Genomic DNA, 4,571 nt, shown 5'->3' with positions numbered 1-4,571 from the left:
AAAAAAAAAAAGAATGAGAGCAAGACAGGAGGTCTGATCAAGCTCTAACGTTTATTCAAGGAGGCTGATTATATACACAAGCAAGGGGGGAAGAAAAATGCAGGTGAAGGAAGGAATGCAGTGGGAAACACAAGGTATCAGGGACCTGTCAGACATTAACTGATGGTAATCTCAGTTCCTGGAGCCAATAGTTATTTATGACTCTTCAGGAACTAACAGCTATTTACTGCTGTTTATTTTGCTGTAACATTCCACCAAAGTTGGCTAATTCTGCCTTAAATTTTCCACCAGAGATCTTTAACACTTTCTTTGGCTCCCGGCATCTCCTCCCTTTTTATTTATATTTAGATGAGGCGAATGGCAAAGTAAGAGGAGACTTCTTGATTTCTTGCCTCTGGGGCAAGTGGCTTTAACCAGAGGGGGGAGGTAGTGACCTGAATCCTCCGTGGTTTAGTTGTAAGCCCTTGGTGCCTTTTTGGGAGGAGAGGCAGGGCTGGAATTTTTTAGGTAGGACACCAACCTCTATGCAATTCAGGTATACCTCTCAGGGGACTCAGAAATGGACCAATGGGTCTCCCCCTGCAGTGCTCAGCCTTGCACCCCTTGTCTGGTGCCAACACCCACCGGTGTGCATATCTCTGAGCTCTATGCAGTTCCCGTAGGAATATTTTCCTCCTCAGGTTCTGCCAAGCCTCTATCAGCCAAATCAAGTCTATGATAGTATATTTGTAGAGGCTTTGATGCCAGGGAGTCAATTTGTTGTTTTATGAATTTTATAATCCTGTTAAATACAAAGGGTCCCAAAGTGACCAATAATAAGAGGCTAATTAAGGGTCCCACAAGGGGCATCAGTAATGAGAACATGGAGGATTTCCACCAATCATCGGCAGCAGTGGAAAATTTATTTCTCTGTAGTTCAACGTTGAGTTTGTGCAGTTGTTGGATTGTGTCTCAATAAGGCCAGATTCATTAACATAGAAGCAGGGAGGAGATAGGGTAAAAGTCCATGAAATCCATGAGGAAAGGACTGTCGATAAGTTCCTTCCTCCTCTTCTCCAGGTCCTCTTGAAGCTTCTTTTCCCAGCATGGTCCTAAAGGAAAAGACAAAGATTTCTCTCAAGGAGATTTTTTCTCCCTGGAGGGCTGAGTATTTTGATCAATTTGCTTTACTAGTCTCTCCGGCAACCATCGGGCCCATCTGATTGTCGTGAGTAGATGTAAATTGCTCCTCATCCCCAGATCAAAAACTGGGTCCGGACCATGCCATTTATTATCCAAGGGGTCCTTCGAAAGCACGGTAGCAAGAGTTTTTTGTGTCTCATTTTGCCAGAGACGTTCAGCAGCTGAGCGTCCTTCTTTATCCAAAGTTAAAAAATTTTAAATGAAGAGTGAATGATGTAAAAGATTTCTGGGAGATCCCTTGATGGGGTGCCATTCCCCCCTTTATTTTATCAAGGGTATTTTTTAAGGATAGATGCACCCGTTCTACTATACATTGTCTTGTGGGTTATAAGGAATTCCAGTGATGTGTTTAATGTGTAACTGTTGACAGAATTTAGAGAACATGGTCCCAGTAAATCCGGGTCCATTGTCAGTTTTTATTTGTTTTGGGATTCCTAACACTGATATGGCAGAAAGCATGTGTGCTACGACTTGCTTTCCTGCTTCCCCAGTTTGTAAGGTAGCATATAGGAAGCCACTGTAGGTATCAACATTTACATGGACATACTTTAGATTACCAAACTCTAAAATGTGTGTCACGTTCATTTGCCAAATGGCATTGGGCACTAGTCCTCGAGGATTTACTCCCAAATGAGGAACAGGTAGATGCACAACACAAGAAGGGCACGGTTTTATTGTCTGTCGCACCTGTTCACGAGTGACCTTAAATTGTAGCCTCAGAGCTTTAGAGCCTAGATGATGAATTTCAGAGAGGGGGCCAGGCAATTTAGAATGAGTTAAACCTGAAATTCCTGTCTTGTAGACAGGCACTGTCGCAGTTTCAGTTGCTGAACTGGACAAAATTTCCAAGCCTTTTGTAGACAGCTTCAAATCAAACATGTCCCTGGTATGCCCCAAGGACAGGGCATCGTTGAGCGTGCCCATCAAACTATTAAAAACACCCTTCACAAATTAAAGAAGGGGGAGTTATACCCACAAAAAAGATCCCCCAACAACATCCTACACCATGCTCTATTTGTCATCAATTTCCGCAGCTTGGATGCCCACGGCAAATCCGCAACCCATCGACTCTGGCATCCAGAAACTAAAAAAGACTTTGCCACAATTATGTGGAAAGATCCCCTAACCCACAAATGGAATGGACCAGATCCAGTCCTTATCTGGGGGAGAGGCTCAGCCTGCATTTATGACAAAAAAGAAAAAACAGCCAGATGGCTGCCAGGAAGATTGGTGAAAACAGTGGATAACGAAACCACCCCAGGGGGCAATTGCCTCCCTGAGAACGACCTGTCTTGCTCTCATTCTTTGTGTCTCTTGTCCCATCCATTCACCCGTTCCCTCCTCCAGGTTCCCTGTTGAATGACCCCGCGGGCCAGGGCACTTGGTGGCTAAGGTAATATCTACCCCTGCAGGTAGAAAAGGCTTGCTTCCACTCACTCTAGAAGCAATGAATCCTTCAAATCCAGGGTTCTTCTTGTAACATAATCCACTCTGAGTGCAACTATTCGTCATGAGCCCTCTGCATCACCCCATGATGATGGGGCAGGGTGTATGGAGGAGTCACCAAAAGTACCATGCTGACACTCTAGCTACTATGGTTTCTATGTAGTCATTTGTCTCTGACCCAGGAGTCTTGTGTTTCCTGCTAGCATCCATGAGTAGCAATTGGCCAACTCATTATCCTACAAGTGGTTAAAATCCAAGACCCCTCTTAGTTTTCGACAGTATTGGCAAACGAGGACAAGATGCTGGCAGAGATCTGGCTTTCTAGAAGCCAAGGGACAAAAGATCCCTGAGGACCACCTTAGGGGACATCGGGGATTCCCTGTGATCCAGTAGTGCATGCTCTCCCCCCAAGCCAATGGGAGGAGTCAAGGTCCCCCAAAGTCTTGATTCTTAAAAAATCTGTAGAGGCTGAGTGTCAAGAGGTAGGATTGACACAAATCAGCCAAATGGTGCTTTCGTTGTGCTTCCTTAGGGGCAGTGTAACAGGACTTAACTTGAAACAAGTTAACACACTCCATATTTGCTGACCTAAGTCTCTTGATCTATAACAGACAATTGGCCTTGAGGAGCGAAGGACCAGAATTTCCCAAACTACAGAGGACACCTAGTCTGTCCAAAGCCACTTAGGCTTTTGGATTAGCCTAGCAATTTTATTAGCAAAAGATTTTTCTATTTTAGGTCACATAAGACCTGAACTTTGTGCATTTGTAGACCTTGGCCTCCTGTGCAGAAGGAACAGAGGACTTCTGCACACAGTGAAACAAGAACCAGACCCCCAAGCAAAACCCCTGAGCACTAAGATGACCTTTATAGTTGGCACCATTATGTCTGCATATAGTCCAGAAATGTTTCAGTCCAGTGTACTCCCTTCACCGATTACCCTAAACTACTTAAAAAAAAAAAAAAAAAAAAAACCCTGGGCCAGGCACAAACTCTGGAGTTGGCTTTTGGACAAGAATCTGCCTTGTCTCCAGATGGCCAGCCTCCTAAATAATGCTCAAATTCCTTTCCAATCAAAACTCATCTCTTGAGTGATGATCTTTCAACAGGGAGCCAAACGTTCCATAACAGGAGGAGGAAGGAAAGTTATCATGGAAATGGAGTAGCAAGTCGGTGGGCTCAGCCAAAGGCAACGTGGCTGTGGCTGGCCAGAGTTGAAATAAGTAGTCTCAGCAATATAGATTCCACAGTTTCATGCAGATTGCATATGGAAGTTCAAGTGTTGAGCCCAAGCAAATGGCACCAAAATGGGGTCAACGCAAAGGTCTTGCCTGCTGGTACGCAGCGGCTCTCATCCCTCCCTGAGGCTCCCTCCTCTGTGCCTGACCTCAGCCGCTACAAGGAACGAACCAAATACTACACTGGGGAAGGTCGGGGAAAGGCATGACTCACACCTCTAGTGAAATAGGCAGGCGAGATCCGAGGACCTAACGGTGGCCCCATGGGATCAGCCAACAAAGTCCTTGACTTCCCACAGGATAGAAATCAAACACAAACTGAGAGGAAGTAAGAGCAGAGTTTATTTAAGGTATAGAGAGAGTTCAGGTACAGAGAGAGCATCTGGGAGACTCAGAAAGAAGAGTGAGTCTTGTCTTTGTTTGGGGTCTGGGGTTTTTACGGACAATTGTGTTGGGGTGCCTGCATCCTCTTAGGCATCTGGGAACTGGTTAGGAAAAGGGCAGGGTCCAGGTATCCTTCAAAGTCACTTATTCCCTGAAGCCAGGGCATCTAGGCATCAAGATGTCTAGTGCCAGTGGTCTGGAATATGCACATGATGGCCTTGCCCAGTCATTCCTGCCCCATTGCTCCTCAGATGTTACCTATTGTGCTGGAAGGCTCCAAAGAAAGTATTAACCCCTTTGTCTCTTACAAGGAGGACATAC

The sequence above is a fragment of the Suricata suricatta genome, chromosome 6 (assembly GCF_006229205.1).
Source record: "Suricata suricatta isolate VVHF042 chromosome 6, meerkat_22Aug2017_6uvM2_HiC, whole genome shotgun sequence".
Classification (NCBI taxonomy): Eukaryota; Metazoa; Chordata; class Mammalia; order Carnivora; family Herpestidae; genus Suricata; species Suricata suricatta.
Note: the sequence above shows the minus strand (reverse complement) of the source record.